The sequence below is a fragment of the Oncorhynchus masou genome, chromosome 12, assembly GCF_036934945.1.
Source record: "Oncorhynchus masou masou isolate Uvic2021 chromosome 12, UVic_Omas_1.1, whole genome shotgun sequence".
Taxonomy (NCBI): domain Eukaryota; kingdom Metazoa; phylum Chordata; class Actinopteri; order Salmoniformes; family Salmonidae; genus Oncorhynchus; species Oncorhynchus masou.
In genome coordinates, this window is record NC_088223.1 from 6,657,821 (window position 1) to 6,675,743 (window position 17,923).

Here is a 17,923-nt window from a genome sequence, read left to right on the forward strand (position 1 = left end):
ACAGGCTAACAGAGGTTGATATAATATAACAGGCTAACAGAAGTTGATATAATATAACAGGCTAACAGAGGTTGATATAATATAACAGGCTAACAGAGGCTGATAGAATATAACAGCCTAACAGAGGCTGATTTAATATAACAGGCTAACAGAGGCTGATATAATATAACAGGCTAACAGAGGCTGATAGAATATAACAGCCTAACAGAGGCTGATTTAATATAACAGGCTAACAGGCTAACAGAGGCTGATTTAATACAACAGGCTAACAGAGGCTTATTTAATACAACAGGCTAACAGGCTAACAGAGGCTGATTTAATACAAAACGCTAACAGGCTAACAGAGGCTGATTTAATACAACAGGCTAACAGAGGCTTATTTAATACAACAGGCTAACAGGCTAACAGAGGCTGATTTAATACAACACGCTAACAGAGGCTGATTTAATACAACAGGCTAACAGGCTAACAGAGGCTGATTTAATACAACAGGCTAACAGAGGCTGATAGAATATAACAGGCTAACAGAGGCTGATTCGAATATAACAGGCTAACAGAGGCTTATTTAATACAACAGGCTAACAGGCTAACAGAGGCTGATTTAATACAACAGGCTAACAGAGGCTGATATTATATAACAGGCTAACAGAGGCTGATTTAATATAACAGGCTAACAGAGGCTGATTTAATATAACAGGCTAACAGAGGTTGATATAATATAACAGGCTAACAGAGGCTGATTTAATATAACAGGCTAACAGAGGTTGATATTATATAACAGGCTAACAGAGGCTGATTTAATATAACAGGCTAACAGAGCCTGATATAATATAACAGGCTAACAGAGGCTGATATAATATAACAGGCTAACAGAGGTTGATATTATATAACAGGCTAACAGAGGCTGATTTAATATAACAGGCTAACAGAGGTTGATATAATATAACAGGCTAACAGAAGTTGATATAATATAACAGGCTAACAGAGGTTGATATAATATAACAGGCTAACAGAGGCTGATAGAATATAACAGCCTAACAGAGGCTGATTTAATATAACAGGCTAACAGAGGCTGATATAATATAACAGGCTAACAGAGGCTGATAGAATATAACAGCCTAACAGAGGCTGATTTAATATAACAGGCTAACAGGCTAACAGAGGCTGATTTAATACAACAGGCTAACAGAGGCTTATTTAATACAACAGGCTAACAGGCTAACAGAGGCTGATTTAATACAAAACGCTAACAGGCTAACAGAGGCTGATTTAATACAACAGGCTAACAGAGGCTTATTTAATACAACAGGCTAACAGGCTAACAGAGGCTGATTTAATACAACACGCTAACAGAGGCTGATTTAATACAACAGGCTAACAGGCTAACAGAGGCTGATTTAATACAACAGGCTAACAGAGGCTGATAGAATATAACAGGCTAACAGAGGCTGATTCGAATATAACAGGCTAACAGAGGCTTATTTAATACAACAGGCTAACAGGCTAACAGAGGCTGATTTAATACAACACGCTAACAGAGGCTGATTTAATACAACAGGCTAACAGAGGCTTATTTAATACAACAGGCTAACAGGCTAACAGAGGCTAATTTAATACAACAGGCTAACAGAGGCTGATAGAATATAACAGGCTAACAGAGGCTGATTTAATACAACAGGCTAACAGAGGCTGATTTAATACAACAGGCTAACAGAGGCTGATAGAATATAACAGGCTAACAGAGGCTGATTTAATACAACAGGCTAACAGAGGTTGATATAATATAACAGGCTAACAGGCTAACAGAGGCTTATTTAATACAACAGGCTAACATTTACATTTACATTTAATACAACAGGCTAACAGGCTAACAGAGGCTTATTTAATACAACAGGCTAACAGGCTAACAGAGTCTGATTTAATACAACAGGCTAACAGAGGCTGATTTAATACAACACGCTAACAGAGGCTGATTTAATATAACACGCTAACAGAGGCTGATATAATATAACAGGCTAACAGAGGCTGATAGAATATAACAGGCTAACAGAGGCTGATTTAATACAACAGGCTAACAGGCTAACAGAGACTTATTTAATACAACAGGCTAACAGAGGCTGATTTAATACAACACGCTAACAGAGGCTGATTTAATATAACACGCTAACAGAGGCTGATATAATATAACAGGCTAACAGAGGCTGATAGAATATAACAGGCTAACAGAGGCTGATTTAATACAACAGGCTAACAGAGGTTGATATTATATAACAGGCTAACAGAGGCTGATTTAATACAACAGGCTAACAGAGGCTGATATAATACAACAGGCTAACAGAGGCTGATTTAATACAACAGGCTAACAGAGGCTGATTTAATACAACAGGCTAACAGAGGCTGATTTAATACAACAGGCTAACAGAGGCTGATTTAATATAACAGGCTAACAGAGGCTGATAGAATATAACAGGCTAACAGAGGCTGATTTAATACAACAGGCTAACAGAGGCTGATTTAATACAACAGGCTAACAGAGGCTGATAGAATAGGCCATATTTGCCCTAGATTGAGGATCATATTGGCTCTGTGGATGCCGTTGGATCATGTTCTTCGGATGTGAATATGAAAATAGGAAAACAGCCACAATTGTAGTGTTGGGAGAGAATTGGTTCCAGTTCCATACTATTTTGGACGATATTATACCCATGACTCTTTTTGCTGTTGCTCCATAGCGATAGCGAGCGCTGGTTGGCTGTACCTGCGCCAAAACACCCTATAGCTTGTTCTTCATCTTTAAAAAAATAAATAGTGAGAAAACACATTTTCAGCACTTTCATTTACATTTCCCTCGTCTGTCTGCAGCAGACATATTAGAGCAATACCATTACATAACTCAAACTCTACCAATCTCTCCCTCTCTCTTACTCATGTCAATTTTTACATCTATGTCTCTCTCTCTCTCTGTGTGTGTGTCTGTGTCTCTGTGTCTTGGTGTCTCTGTGTCCTTCTCTGTGTCTCTGTTTCTGTCTCTGTGTCTCGGTCTCTGTGTCTCGGTCTCTGTGTATGTCTCTGTGTCTCTATGTCTGTCTCTGTGTCCGTCTGTGTCTCAGTGTCCATCTGTGTCAGTGTCTCAGTCTGTGTCTCCGTCTGTGTCTCCGTCTGTGTCTCCGTCCCTGTCTGTGTCTCCATCCCTGTCTGTGTCTCCGTCCCTGTCTGTGTCTCCGTCTGTGTCTCCGTCCCTGTCTGTGTCTCTGTCTGTGTCTCTGTCTGTGTCTCCGTCCCTGTCTGTGTCTCCGTCTGTGTCTCCGTCCCTGTCTGTGTCTCCATCCCTGTCTGTGTCTCCGTCCCTGTCTGTGTCTCCGTCCCTGTCTGTGTCCCTGTCTGTGTCTCCGTCTGTGTCTCTCCGTCTGTGTCTCCGTCTCCGTCTGTGTCTCCGTCCCTGTCTGTGTCTCCGTCCCTGTCTGTGTCTCCGTCCCTGTCTGTGTCTCCGTCTGTGTCTCCGTCTGTGTCTCCGTCCCTGTCTGTGTCTCCGTCCCTGTCTGTGTCTCCGTCCCTGTCTGTGTCTCCGTCCCTGTCTGTGTCTCCGTCTGTGTCTCCGTCCCTGTCTGTGTCTCTGTCCTTGTCTTTGTCTCCGTCCCTGTTTGTGTCTCCGTCCCTGTCTGTGTCTCTGTCCCTGTCTGTGTCTCCGTCTGTGTCTCCGTCTGTGCCTCTGTCTGTGTCTCCGTCTGTGTCTCCGTCCCTGTCTGTGTCTCCGTCCCTGTCTGTGTCTCCGTCCCTGTCTGTGTCTCCGTCCCTGTATGTGTCTCCGTCTGTGCCTCTGTCTGTGTCTCCGTCTGTGTCTCCGTCCCTGTCTGTGTCTCTGTCCCTGTCTATTTCTCCGTCCCTGTCTATTTCTCCGTCCCTGTCTGTGTCTCCGTCCCTGTCTGTGTCTCCGTCCCTGTCTATATCTCCGTCCGTGTCCCTGTCTGTGTCTCCGTCCCTGTCTGTGTCTCCGTCCCTGTCTGTGTCTCCGTCCCTGTCTATGTCTTCGTCTGTGTCTCCGTCCCTGTCTGTGTCTCCGTCCCTGTCTATGTCTCCGTCCCTGTCTATGTCTCCGTCCGTGTCTCCGTCCCTGTCTATGTCTCCGTCCCTGTCTGTGTCTCCGTCTGTGTCTCCGTCCCTGTCTATGTCTCCGTCCCTGTCTATGTCTCCGTCCCTGTCTGTGTCTCCGTCCCTGTCTATGTCTCCGTCCCTGTCTGTGTCTCCGTCTGTGTCTCCGTCCCTGTCTATGTCTCCGTCCCTGTCTGTGTCTCCGTCCCTGTCTGTGTCTCCGTCCCTGTCTGTGTCTCCGTTCCTGTCTGTGTCTCCGTCCCTGTCTGTGTCTCCGTCCCTGTTTATGTCTCCGTCTGTGTCTCCGTCCCTGTCTGTGTCTCCGTCCCTGTCTATGTCTCCGTCCCTGTCTATGTCTCCGTCCGTGTCTCCGTCCCTGTCTATGTCTCCGTCCCTGTCTGTGTCTCCGTCTGTGTCTCCGTCCCTGTCTATGTCTCCGTCCCTGTCTGTGTCTCCGTCCCTGTCTATGTCTCCGTCCCTGTCTGTGTCTCCGTCTGTGTTTCCGTCCCTGTCTGTGTCTCCGTCTGTGTCTCCGTCCCTGTCTGTGTCTCCGTCTGTGTCTCCGTCCCTGTCTGTGTCTCCGTCCCTGTCTGTGTCTCCGTCCCTGTCTGTGTCTCCGTCTGTGTCTCCGTCCCTGTCTGTGTCTCCGTCCCTGTCTGTGTCTCCGTCCCTGTCTGTGTCTCCGTCCCTGTCTGTGTCTCCGTCTGTGTCTCCGTCCCTGTCTGTGTCTCTGTCCTTGTCTTTGTCTCCGTCCCTGTTTGTGTCTCCGTCCCTGTCTGTGTCTCTGTCCCTGTCTGTGTCTCCGTCTGTGTCTCCGTCTGTGCCTCTGTCTGTGTCTCCGTCTGTGTCTCCGTCCCTGTCTGTGTCTCCGTCCCTGTCTGTGTCTCCGTCCCTGTCTGTGTCTCCGTCCCTGTATGTGTCTCCGTCTGTGCCTCTGTCTGTGTCTCCGTCTGTGTCTCCGTCCCTGTCTGTGTCTCTGTCCCTGTCTATTTCTCCGTCCCTGTCTATTTCTCCGTCCCTGTCTGTGTCTCCGTCCCTGTCTGTGTCTCCGTCCCTGTCTATATCTCCGTCCGTGTCCCTGTCTGTGTCTCCATCCCTGTCTCCGTCCCTGTCTGTGTCTCCGTCCCTGTCTGTGTCTCCGTCCCTGTCTATGTCTTCGTCTGTGTCTCCGTCCCTGTCTGTGTCTCCGTCCCTGTCTATGTCTCCGTCCCTGTCTATGTCTCCGTCCGTGTCTCCGTCCCTGTCTATGTCTCCGTCCCTGTCTGTGTATCCGTCTGTGTCTCCGTCCCTGTCTATGTCTCCGTCCCTGTCTATGTCTCCGTCCCTGTCTGTGTCTCCGTCCCCGTCTATGTCTCCGTCCCTGTCTGTGTCTCCGTCTGTGTCTCCGTCCCTGTCTATGTCTCCGTCCCTGTCTGTGTCTCCGTCCCTGTCTGTGTCTCCGTTCCTGTCTGTGTCTCCGTCCCTGTCTGTGTCTCCGTCCCTGTTTATGTCTCCGTCTGTGTCTCCGTCCCTGTCTGTGTCTCCGTCCCTGTCTATGTCTCCGTCCCTGTCTATGTCTCCGTCCGTGTCTCCGTCCCTGTCTATGTCTCCGTCCCTGTCTGTGTCTCCGTCTGTGTCTCCGTCCCTGTCTATGTCTCCGTCCCTGTCTGTGTCTCCGTCCCTGTCTATGTCTCCGTCCCTGTCTGTGTCTCCGTCTGTGTTTCCGTCCCTGTCTGTGTCTCCGTCTGTGTCTCCGTCCCTGTCTATGTCTCCGTCTGTGTGTCCGTCCCTGTCTGTGTCTCCGTCCCTGTCTATGTCTCTGTCTGTGTCTCCGTCCCTGTCTGTGTCTCCGTCCCTGTCTGTGTCTCCGTCCCTGTCTGTGTCTCCGTCTCTGTCTGTGTCTCCGTCCCTGTCTGTGTCTACGTCCCTGTCTGTGTCTCCGTCTCTGTCTGTGTCTCTGTCCCTGTCTGTGTCTTCGTCTGTGTCTCCGTCTCTGTCTGTGTCTCTGTCCCTGTCTGTGTCTCCGTCTCTGTCTGTGTCTCCGTCCCTGTCTGTGTCTCCGTCCCTGTCTGTGTCTCCGTCCCTGTCTGTGTCTCCGTCCCTGTCTGTGTCTCCGTCCCTGTCTGTGTCTCTGTCCCTGTCTGTGTCCCCGTCCCTGTCTGTGTCTCCGTCCCTGTCTGTGTCTCCGTCCCTGTCTGTGTCTCCGTCCCTGTCTGTGTCTCCGTCCCTGTCTATGTCTTCGTCTGTGTCTCCGTCCCTGTCTGTGTCTCCGTCCCTGTCTATGTCTCCGTCCCTGTCTATGTCTCCGTCCGTGTCTCCGTCCCTGTCTATGTCTCCGTCCCTGTCTGTGTATCCGTCTGTGTCTCCGTCCCTGTCTATGTCTCCGTCCCTGTCTATGTCTCCGTCCCTGTCTGTGTCTCCGTCCCCGTCTATGTCTCCGTCCCTGTCTGTGTCTCCGTCTGTGTCTCCGTCCCTGTCTATGTCTCCGTCCCTGTCTGTGTCTCCGTCCCTGTCTGTGTCTCCGTTCCTGTCTGTGTCTCCGTCCCTGTCTGTGTCTCCGTCCCTGTTTATGTCTCCGTCTGTGTCTCCGTCCCTGTCTGTGTCTCCGTCCCTGTCTATGTCTCCGTCCCTGTCTATGTCTCCGTCCGTGTCTCCGTCCCTGTCTATGTCTCCGTCCCTGTCTGTGTCTCCGTCTGTGTCTCCGTCCCTGTCTATGTCTCCGTCCCTGTCTGTGTCTCCGTCCCTGTCTATGTCTCCGTCCCTGTCTGTGTCTCCGTCTGTGTTTCCGTCCCTGTCTGTGTCTCCGTCTGTGTCTCCGTCCCTGTCTATGTCTCCGTCTGTGTGTCCGTCCCTGTCTGTGTCTCCGTCCCTGTCTATGTCTCTGTCTGTGTCTCCGTCCCTGTCTGTGTCTCCGTCCCTGTCTGTGTCTCCGTCCCTGTCTGTGTCTCCGTCTCTGTCTGTGTCTCCGTCCCTGTCTGTGTCTACGTCCCTGTCTGTGTCTCCGTCTCTGTCTGTGTCTCTGTCCCTGTCTGTGTCTTCGTCTGTGTCTCCGTCTCTGTCTGTGTCTCTGTCCCTGTCTGTGTCTCCGTCTCTGTCTGTGTCTCCGTCCCTGTCTGTGTCTCCGTCCCTGTCTGTGTCTCCGTCCCTGTCTGTGTCTCCGTCCCTGTCTGTGTCTCTGTCCCTGTCTGTGTCCCCGTCCCTGTCTGTGTCTCCGTCCCTGTCTGTGTCTCCGTCTGTGTCTCCGTCCCTGTCTATGTCTCCGTCCCTGTCTGTGTCTCCGTCTGTGTCTCCGTCCCTGTCTGTGTCTCCGTCTGTGTCTCCGTCCCTGTCTGTGTCTCCGTCTGTGTCTCCGTCTGTGTCTCCGTCCCTGTCTGTGTCTCCGTCTGTGTCTCCGTCCCTGTCTGTGTCTCCGTCCCTGTCTGTGTCTCCGTCTGTGTCTCCGTCCCTGTCTGTGTCTCCGTCTGTGTCTCCGTCTGTGTCTCCGTCCCTGTCTATGTCTCCGTCCCTGTCTGTGTCTCCGTCCCTGTCTGTGTCTCCGTCCCTGTCTGTGTCTCCGTCCCTGTCTATGTCTCCGTCCGTGTCTCCGTCCCTGTCTATGTCTCCGTCCCTGTCTGTGTCTCCGTCTGTGTCTCCTTCCCTGTCTATGTCTCCGTCCCTGTCTGTGTCTCCGTCCCTGTCTATGTCTCCGTCCCTGTCTGTGTCTCCGTCCCTGTCTGTGTCTCCGTCCCTGTCTGTGTCTCCGTCCCTGTCTGTGTCTCCGTCCCTGTCTGTGTCTCCGTCCCCGTCTGTGTCTCCGTCTGTGTCTCCGTCTCCGTCTGTGTCTCCGTCCCTGTCTGTGTCTCCGTCCCTGTCTGTGTCTCCGTCCCTGTCTGTGTCTCCGTCTGTGTCTCCGTCTGTGTCTCCGTCCCTGTCTGTGTCTCCGTCCCTGTCTGTGTCTCCGTCCCTGTCTGTGTTTCCGTCTATGTCTCCGTCCCTGTCTGTGTCTCTGTCCTTGTCTTTGTCTCCGTCCCTGTTTGTGTCTCCGTCCCTGTCTGTGTCTCCGTCCCTGTCTGTGTCTCCGTCTGTGTCTCCGTCTGTGCCTCTCTCTGTGTCTCCGTCTGTGTCTCCGTCCCTGTCTGTGTCTCCGTCCCTGTCTGTGTCTCTGTCTGTGTCTCCGTCCCTGTCTGTGTCTCCGTCCCTGTATGTGTCTCCGTCTGTGCCTCTGTCTGTGTCTCCGTCTGTGTCTCCGTCCCTGTCTGTGTCTCTGTCCCTGTCTGAGTCTCCGTCCCTGTCTATGTCTCCGTCTGTGTCTCCGTCCCTGTCTGTGTCTCCGTCCCTGTCTATTTCTCCGTCCCTGTCTGTGTCTCCGTCCCTGTCTGTGTCTCCGTCCCTGTCTATATCTCCGTCCGTGTCTCCGTCCCTGTCTATGTCTCCGTCTGTGTCTCCGTCCCTGTCTGTGTCTCCGTCCCTGTCTATTTCTCCGTCCCTGTCTATTTCTCCGTCCCTGTCTGTGTCTCCGTCCCTGTCTGTGTCTCCGTCCCTGTCTATATCTCCGTCCGTGTCTCCGTCCCTGTCTGTGCCTCCGTCTGTGTCTCCGTCCCTGTCTGTGTCTCCGTCCCTGTCTGTGTCTCCGTCCCTGTCTGTGTCTCCGTCCCTGTCTGTGTCTCCGTCCCTGTCTGTGTCTCCGTCCCTGTCTATGTCTTCGTCTGTGTCTCCGTCCCTGTCTGTGTCTCCGTCCCTGTCTATGTCTCCGTCCCTGTCTATGTCTCCGTCCGTGTCTCCGTCCCTGTCTATGTCTCCGTCCCTGTCTGTGTCTTCGTCTGTGTCTCCGTCCCTGTCTATGTCTCCGTCCCTGTCTATGTCTCCGTCCCTGTCTGTGACTTCGTCTGTGTCTCCGTCCCTGTCTATGTCTCCGTCCCTGTCTATGTCTCCGTCCCTGTCTGTGTCTCCGTCCCTGTCTATGTCTCCGTCCCTGTCTATGTCTCCGTCCCTGTCTGTGTCTCCGTCCCTGTCTGTGTCTCCGTCCCTGTCTGTGTCTCCGTCCCTGTCTGTGTCTCCGTCTGTGTCTCCGTCCCTGTCTGTGTCTCCGTCCCTGTCTATGTCTCCGTCCCTGTCTATGTCTCCGTCCGTGTCTCCGTCCCTGTCTATGTCTCCGTCCCTGTCTGTGTCTCCGTCTGTGTCTCCGTCCCTGTCTATGTCTCCGTCCCTGTCTGTGTCTCCGTCCCTGTCTATGTCTCCGTCCCTGTCTGTGTCTCCGTCTGTGTTTCCGTCCCTGTCTGTGTCTCCGTCTGTGTCTCCGTCCCTGTCTATGTCTCCGTCCCTGTCTGTGTCTCCGTCCCTGTCTGTGTCTCTGTCCCTGTCTGTGTCTCCGTCCCTGTCTATGTCTCCGTCTGTGTGTCCGTCCCTGTCTGTGTCTCCGTCTGTGTCTCCGTCCCTGTCTATGTCTCCGTCTGTGTGTCCGTCCCTGTCTGTGTCTCCGTCCCTGTCTATGTCTCTGTCTGTGTCTCCGTCCCTGTCTGTGTCTCCGTCCCTGTCTGTGTCTCCGTCCCTGTCTATGTCTCCGTCTGTGTCTCCGTCCCTGTCTGTGTCTCCGTCTCTGTCTGTGTCTCCGTCCCTGTCTGTGTCTCCGTCTCTGTCTGTGTCTCTGTCCCTGTCTGTGTCTCCGTCTGTGCCTCTGTCTGTGTTCTCGTCTCTGTCTGTGTCTCTGTCCCTTTCTGTGTCTCCGTCTCTGTCTGTGTCTCCGTCCCTGTCTGTGTCTCCGTCCCTGTCTGTGTCTCCGTCCCTGTCTGTGTCTCCGTCCCTGTCTGTGTCTCCGTCTGTGTCTCCGTCTGTGTCTCCGTCTGTGTCTCCGTCCCTGTCTGTGTCTCCGTCCCTGTCTGTGTCTCCGTCCCTGTCTGTGTCTCCGTCCCTGTCTGTGTCTCTGTCCCTGTCTGTGTCCCCGTCCCTGTCTGTGTCCCCGTCCCTGTCTGTGTCTCCGTCCCTGTCTGTGTCTCCGTCTGTGTCTCCGTCTGTGTCTCCGTCCCTGTCTATGTCTCCGTCCCTGTCTGTGTCTCCGTCTGTGTCTCCGTCCCTGTCTGTGTCTCCGTCTGTGTCTCCGTCCCTGTCTGTGTCTCCGTCTGTGTCTCCGTCCCTGTCTATGTCTCCGTCCCTGTCTGTGTCTCCGTCTGTGTCTCCGTCCCTGTCTGTGTCTCCGTCTGTGTCTCCGTCCCTGTCTGTGTCTCCGTCCCTGTCTGTGTCTCCGTCCCTGTCTATGTCTCCGTCCGTGTCTCCGTCCCTGTCTATGTCTCCGTCCCTGTCTGTGTCTCCGTCTGTGTCTCCGTCCCTGTCTATGTCTCCGTCCCTGTCTGTGTCTCCGTCCCTGTCTATGTCTCCGTCCCTGTCTGTGTCTCCGTCTGTGTCTCCGTCCCTGTCTGTGTCTCCGTCTGTGTCTCCGTCCCTGTCTATGTCACTGTCCCTGTCTATGTCTCCGCCCCTGTCTGTGTCTCTGTCCCTGTCTGTGTCTCCGTCCCTGTCTATGTCTCCGTCTGTGTGTCCGTCCCTGTCTGTGTCTCCGTCCCTGTCTATGTCTCTGTCTGTGTCTCCGTCCCTGTCTGTGTCTCCGTCCCTGTCTGTGTCTCCGTCCCTGTCTATGTCTCCGTCTGTGTCTCCGTCCCTGTCTGTGTCTCCGTCTCTGTCTGTGTCTCCGTCCCTGTCTGTGTCTCCGTCTCTGTCTGTGTCTCTGTCCCTGTCTGTGTCTCCGTCTGTGCTTCTGTCTGTGTCTCCGTCTCTGTCTGTGTCTCTGTCCCTGTCTGTGTCTCTGTCCCTGTCTGTGTCTCCGTCTGTGCCTCTGTCTGTGTCTCCGTCTCTGTCTGTGTCTCCGTCCCTGTCTGTGTCTCCGTCCCTGTCTGTGTCTCCGTCCCTGTCTGTGTCTCCATCTCTGTCTGTGTCTCTGTCCCTGTCTATGTCTCCGTCTGTGTCTCCGTCTGTGTCTCCGTCTGTGTCTCCGTCCCTGTCTATGTCTCCGTCCCTGTCTGTGTCTCCGTCCCTGTCTGTGTCTCCGTCTGTGTCTCCGTCCCTGTCTATGTCTCCGTCCCTGTCTGTGTCTCCGTCCCTGTCTGTGTCTCCGTCCCTGTCTATGTCTCCGTCCCTGTCTATGTCTCCGTCCGTGTCTCCGTCCCTGTCTATGTCTCCGTCCCTGTCTGTGTCTCCGTCTGTGTCTCCGTCCCTGTCTATGTCTCCGTCCCTGTCTGTGTCTCCGTCCCTGTCTATGTCTCCGTCCCTGTCTGTGTCTGTGTCTCCGTCTGTGTCTCTGTCCCTGTCTGTGTCTCCGTCTGTGTCTCCGTCCCTGTCTGTGTCTCCGTCCCTGTCTGTGTCTCCGTCTGTGTCTCCGTCCCTGTCTGTGTCTCCGTCCCTGTCTGTGTCTCCGTCCCTGTCTGTGTCTCCGTCCCTGTCTGTATCTCCGTCTGTGTCTCCGTCTGTGTCTCCATCCCTGTCTGTGTCTCCGTCTGTGTCTCCGTCTGTGTCTCCGTCCCTGTCTATGTCTCCGTCCCTGTCTGTGTCTCCGTCCCTGTCTGTGTCTCCGTCTGTGTCTCCGTCCCTGTCTATGTCTCCGTCCCTGTCTATGTCTCCGTCCCTGTCTGTGTCTCCGTCCCTGTCTGTGTCTCCGTCCCTGTCTGTGTCTCCGTCCCTGTCTATGTCTCCGTCCCTGTCTATGTCTCCGTCCGTGTCTCCGTCCCTGTCTATGTCTCCGTCCCTGTCTGTGTCTCCGTCTGTGTCTCCGTCCCTGTCTATGTCTCCGTCCCTGTCTGTGTCTCCGTCCCTGTCTATGTCTCCGTCCCTGTCTGTGTCTCCGTCTGTGTCTCTGTCCCTGTCTGTGTCTCCGTCTGTGTCTCCGTCCCTGTCTGTGTCTCCGTCCCTGTCTGTGTCTCCGTCTGTGTCTCCGTCCCTGTCTGTGTCTCCGTCCCTGTCTGTGTCTCCGTCCCTGTCTGTGTCTCCGTCCCTGTCTGTATCTCCGTCTGTGTCTCCGTCTGTGTCTCCGTCCCTGTCTGTGTCTCCGTCTGTGTCTCCGTCCCTGTCTGTGTCTCCGTCCCTGTCTGTGTCTCCGTCCCTGTCTGTGTCTCCGTCTATGTCTCCGTCTGTGTCTCCAAACCCTCCATTTCAACAACCTATCTCTATGAATATATCAAAGTTTTATCCTGAGCTACTCTTCACTTCATTATTACTTCAGGTTGGCCTATATGGTTCATCGGCTGAGGATACATGAACAGAGAGCGTGCGTACGTGCGTGTGCACAGAGGGATCACTCCAGATCCGAGACTAAATTCTAAGTTTGTGCAGGTCCACAGGACGCTGTGCGATGCCATCAAAACCGGCCATTAGAAAAACAAGCTCCCTGGATTGAACCTGGAGTCTACCAAGTCATAGACTCTGGCTTATACCCCTCCCCCAGCCCTCCCCCAGCCCTCCCCCAGCCCTCCCCCAGCCCTCCCCCAGCCCTCCCCCCCAGCCCTCCCCAGCCCTCCCCCAGCCCTCCCCCCATCCCTCCCCCAGCCCTCCCCCAGCCCTCCCCCATCCCTCCCCCAGCCCCCCATCCCTCCTCCAGCCCTCCCCCAGCCCTCCCCCAGCACTCCCCCAGCCCTCCCCCAGCCCTCCCCAGCCCTCCCCAGCCCTCCACAACATATGTAGCATTCCCAGTCATAATTAATGCCTAAACTTAACCCTAGCCACAGAACGACGGGAGATGAAGCCAGTTTAAATCGGCAAAAATAGACGTTTGTCCAAGGACGTCGGGACATGAAGTCAGGCTGTGATATCTTGTTGCAAAGTGTGTGTGTGTGCGTGTGTGTGTGTGTGTTGAGATGTGAAGTGGACACGACAGCTCTCATGGTCACCCCATCATGATGGGTCTCTTTGATCCTGCCGACCAGCATCTCAGCTATTGTCCTCAAGACTCCTCTCATCACTCCTCAGACCATACACACACACACACACACACAGACACAGACACAGACACACACACAGATCTGTTTAATATCTGATTACTATGATAATATCTGCTCTGCCTCTGTGTTGTTCACGTTGGAGTTTCAGTTCAAAGAGAAGCAGGACCTGGAGTATGTATGGCCATTGTGTGTGTGTGTGTGTGTGTGTGTGTGTGTGTGTGTGTGTGTGTGTGTGTGTGTGTGTGTGTGTGTGTGTGTGTGTGTGTGTGTCTATCCTCAATGCTACAGAGTGTACTAGGCTGGCCTTTGAGAAACTCCTCTGATTCTATCTGTCAAATCTCTCTCCAACACACACACACACACACACACACACACACACACACACACACACACACACACACACACACACACACACACACACACACACCTCCCAAATCAGTGTGGTGAATATTTCAGTAAACCAGGCTTCATTATATTCTGTCTTGTTCCATTCCTTGTTTCTCCAGAGATCACCCACAATTCAGATGTAAGATGTAATGCTCTCATCTTGGTGTCATGTGACGTGTGTGTGTGTGTGTGTGTGTGTGTGTGTGTGTGTGTGTGTAGCCTACACAACGTATGCCTTTGGTCATTTTTACTGGGTTTGTTAGTAACAGTGGTCTCATCCTCTGTTCTGGGTTTGTTAGTAACAGTGGTCTCATCCTCTGTTCTGGGTTTGTTAGTAACAGTGGTCTCATCCTCTGTTCTGGGTTTGTTAGTAACAGTGGTCTCATCCTCTGTTCTGGGTTTGTTAGTAACAGTGGTCTCATCCTCTGTTCTGGGTTTGTTAGTAACAGTGGTCTCATCCTCTGTTCTGGGTTTGTTAGTAACAGTGGTCTCATCCTCTGTTCTGGGTTTGTTAGTAACAGTGGTCTCATCCTCTGTTCTGGGTTTGTTAGTAACAGTGGTCTCATCCTCTGTTCTGGGTTTGTTAGTAACAGTGGTCTCATCCTCTGTTCTGGGTTTGTTAGTAACAGTGGTCTCATCCTCTGTTCTGGGTTTGTTAGTAACAGTGGTCTCATCCTCTGTTCTGGGTTTGTTAGTAACAGTGGTCTCATGCTCTGTTCTGGGTTTGTTAGTAACAGTGGTCTCATCCTCTGTTCTGGGTTTGTTAGTAACAGTGGTCTCATCCTCTGTTCTGGGTTTGTTAGTAACAGTGGTCTCATCCTCTGTTCTGGGTTTGTTAGTAACAGTGGTCTCATCCTCTGTTCTGGGTTTGTTAGTAACAGTGGTCTCATCCTCTGTTCTGGGTTTGTTAGTAACAGTGGTCTCATCCTCTGTTCTGGGTTTGTTAGTAACAGTGGTCTCATCCTCTGTTCTGGGTTTGTTAGTAACAGTGGTCTCATCCTGCCTCAGGACTCTGATGCCAGTCTCCTCTGCCAATGATTGAAGCCAAAACACACGCTGAGGTGTGAGAGTATGTCAGATGTTCAATCTCTCACACACACACACACACACACACACGCACACGCACACACACACACGCACACACACACACTGCCGTTTTACTCGCATTTGCTACCAAAAAAAGAGATGTGTGCAAACAGCAAAAATCAAGTACGAGAACATGTGCGAGTAAAATGTATAGCAAAAAAAAAAAAAAAAATGACTACCATGACTATTATCAATGCATTTCTGCTGTTTTGTTTCATTCTCTGGTAATAGGAAATAGGAATCCCATATCACACTTGGTGCAGCAACAGTGCCTGCAGGGGCTGTGAACACTGCTATACTGCTTTCCAATAGGATTTACGGTATGTTGCCTGTAAACTGAACTGGGTGCAGTGTTTATAAATCTCCTCTTTCAAAACAGACACATTTCTACCACTTTGTTGTTGGTATTCACCTTTTACACGTTTATTTAGCCCGGCAAGGAGCGAAAGGCATTCGACATTATTGACCCTTTGTTTTGTCACAGTCACACATGATAATCTGACCGTGACAACATCGAATTACTCTAAATGAGTTTAGCCTGCTTGTTTAGATTGGCTATCTTGCTAGCAACAAACAAACAAAAAACATTATCTAGAAAGTTGCTTTCAGTTCCCTGGCTTGCTAGAGTCACTACATATCCTAAATACATTTTTTAACAGATGGGTTTTTGTGTGTGCAACAAAAATATAGAGCAGGAAACATTGGTATTTGGACCTGACTGCTGAGAAGTCATACAGACTGTTTCATGATTTTGTTTGTAATTTCTTATCTTTAAAAAAAACAATCACTTTCTCAAATACTTTCATTGTGCTCGAAATGTATTTTTGTGCTCTGAAATGTTTTCAATTTCCGCGTAAAGCCCAGCACACACACACACACACACACACACACACACAAACCACACACCTATATCTCTCAGCCGAGTTGTCCTGGAAAATCTTGCCTTTGACCCCACTTCAATCTCCCCACAAAGCATCAGGTATTCCCATCAGGACTGATCTCTACTTCATCTTATTGGATGTCTATCGGTCTGATTGTCTCACCTTATTGGATGTCTATCGGTCTGATTGTCTCACCTTATTGGATGTCTATCGGGCTGATTGTCTCACCTTATTGGATGTCTATCGGGCTGATTGTCTCACCTTATTGGTTGTCTATCGGTCTGATTGTCTCACCTTATTGGATGTCTATCGGGCTGATTGTCTCACCTTATTGGATGTCTATCGGGCTGATTGTCTCACCTTATTGGATGTCTACCAGTCTGATTGTCTCACCTTATTGGATGTCTATCAGTCTGATTGTCTCACCTTATTGGATGTCTATCGGTCTAATTGTCTCACCTTATTGGATGTCTATCGGTCTGATTGTCTCACCTTATTGGATGTCTACCAGTCTGATTGTCTCACCTTATTGGATGTCTATCAGTCTGATTGTCTCACCTTATTGGATGTCTATCGGTCTAATTGTCTCACCTTATTGGATGTCTATCGGTCTAATTGTCTCACCTTATTGGATGTCTACCAGTCTGATTGTCTCACCTTATTGGATGTCTATCGGTCTGATTGTCTCACCTTATTGGATGTCTATCGGGCTGATTGTCTCACCTTATTGGATGTCTATCGGTCTGATTGTCTCACCTTATTGGTTGTCTATCGGTCTGATTGTCTCACCTTATTGGTTGTCTATCAGTCTGATTGTCTCACCTTATTGGATGTCTATCGGGCTGATTGTCTCACCTTATTGGATGTCTATCAGTCTGATTGTCTCACCTTATTGGATGTCTATCGGTCTGATTGTCTCACCTTATTGGATGTCTATCGGTCTGATTGTCTCACCTTATTGGATGTCTATCAGTCTGATTGTCTCACCTTATTGGATGTCTACCAGTCTGATTGTCTCACCTTATTGGATGTCTATCGGTCTGATTGTCTCACCTTATTGGATGTCTATCGGTCTGATTGTCTCACCTTATTATGGTCTATATTCTGCTGGATGACATTAATTAGACATTGCTTCAACAACACAAAGTAATGTCTCTATAAGGGGCGGCCGATAGCCTAGTGGTTAGAGCATTAGGTCAGTAACTGAAAGGTTGCTAGATGCAATCGCCGAGCAGACATGGTATAAATCTGTCGTTCTGCGCCCTGAACAGGGCAGTTAACCCACTGTTCCACAGGTAAACTGTCTTTGTAAATAAGAATTTGTTCTTAGCAGACTTGCCTAGCTAAATAAAAATACGCCTAGAGGTAGTCATCTGAATATCTGCTGGCAGAACTGACTGGAGACGACACTAGGTTAACAAAAGAGAAACTGTCAACATTGATAAGTCTTTGCACTGAGCACAAGACTTTGACTTGATGTCCTTTCAACTAAAAACTACGTCTTTCCAACGTCTTTTGCTCACTGGGTAGGCTATATTTTGCGACGAGTGTTTCTTTGTAGCAGGTTTAATAAGATGAAAATGCATTTCACATAACAGTCAACATTTCGAATAACAAATGGATAGTGTTTTATACGTCCCCGAACCCTCTTATTCACCGAGGAGAAAGGCAACTGCAGAAACATAAAACGTAACCTCTAAGAAGTTAGTCAATGTTGATTGTAAGTTGTTGAGTCTCCATAAAGAGGTTGTTGAGGAATGACAGGTAATAGGCTATGATTACTTGGTGGTGGAAACAATACAACTATCGCTGATCTGATTATACTAAAATGCGATACGATTCAAATAATCCATAAAAAAAACTATCTAGACATATTACACAAATGCCTTAAATAATGCCAACTAAATAAAAAACTGCAGACGTTTTAACTCGCCTCCCAATGTTTTCTTTTTGTATTCACTAGCATTTAATCCAGTGAAAACGCCTACGACGGCCAAGCGTTAACCCAAAGAAGATGTAATTACCGTCATTACGATCGTTATCACAGCGCACCGTTTGGTTCATAAACCGGAGCCGGGTACCATCTAAGGAATTAACCAGGGATCATTTCTTCAAATTAACGTGAGAAATGCCGAATCAAAAAACAAAAATCACTTACCGTGTTACAGCCAGGAGCGTCTAACGGACTGTAATCGGTTGTCAGAAGTTTTTTTTAGGGGTGTTAAATAATGGTTTGTTTTTGAAGAACCGTTGAGAACGTCATCGTTTTTTTTTTGGTCGGGGGGGGGGGTCTATTTCGGTTTTGCTACTGGTGCGCGAGGATGATGATGGTGCTTCGTTTTCTCGGTAGGGTTTCGCTGCTGGTGCCTCTGCATCCACACGGTGCTGCGGGAGCAACTGGAAGGAGAGGGAGGGAGAGGGAGAGGCGGGGGGAGAGAGGAAGAGAGGGGGGGGGGGGGAAAGAGAGAGAGGGGGGAAAGATAGAGAGAGAGAGGGGGAGAGAGAGATAGAGAGAGAGAGGGGGAGAGAGAGATAGAGAGAGAGAGGGGGAGAGAGAGATAGAGAGAGAGAGAGAGGGGGTAAGAGAGATAGAGAGAGAGA

The 17,923-nt window shown here is 50.4% G+C and overlaps 1 protein-coding gene across 1 annotated transcript in view; it reads right to left on the reverse strand.

The window, feature by feature from the left end:
• The window catches only part of LOC135549493 (regulating synaptic membrane exocytosis protein 3-like), a 132,250-nt gene extending 114,589 nt beyond the window's left edge, over positions 1-17,661 (reverse strand). The window contains exon 1 of the mRNA XM_064979493.1: positions 17,481-17,661. The gene's annotated coding sequence lies outside the window, so the exon portion shown is untranslated. The remainder of the gene's footprint in view (positions 1-17,480) is intronic.
• Positions 17,662-17,923: the final 262 nt, after the last annotated feature.